Raw genomic sequence first — 431 nt, 5'->3', positions numbered from 1 at the left:
AGGCTTCAAGTGTGTACTTGTTGGTGAAAGTGTTGTCCAATGGGAATTATATTTTGTATTACTCATGCAGCCTACAAAGTCTGTCGCACAGCCTTGTAACTTCTTACCCCATTTCTAAATTTGTACTAGTCCTATCTACCGTATATTGCGCTACTCGTACTACTACCTCCCTCCTGGTTTACTGGTCCCCTTCGTAATTTGTGTCAAATTTTGACCATAAATTTCACTAACTAAATGTTAATGCATGTCACAAAAAATTATATCGTTTTATTCGTATTTGAACATAGTTTCCAATGGAATAACTTTCGGTGACATGCATTGACATTTTTTTAGTTAAACCTATGGTTAAAATGTGACACTAAATATGACTAGTAAGTAGTACCGTAGCAGTACTAGTATACATCGGTCAAATTATTCATCATGTCCTCACA

The sequence above is a fragment of the Triticum aestivum genome, chromosome 2A, assembly GCF_018294505.1.
Source record: "Triticum aestivum cultivar Chinese Spring chromosome 2A, IWGSC CS RefSeq v2.1, whole genome shotgun sequence".
In the NCBI taxonomy this organism is placed as follows: domain Eukaryota; kingdom Viridiplantae; phylum Streptophyta; class Magnoliopsida; order Poales; family Poaceae; genus Triticum; species Triticum aestivum.
This window is presented reverse-complemented; position numbering follows the sequence as displayed.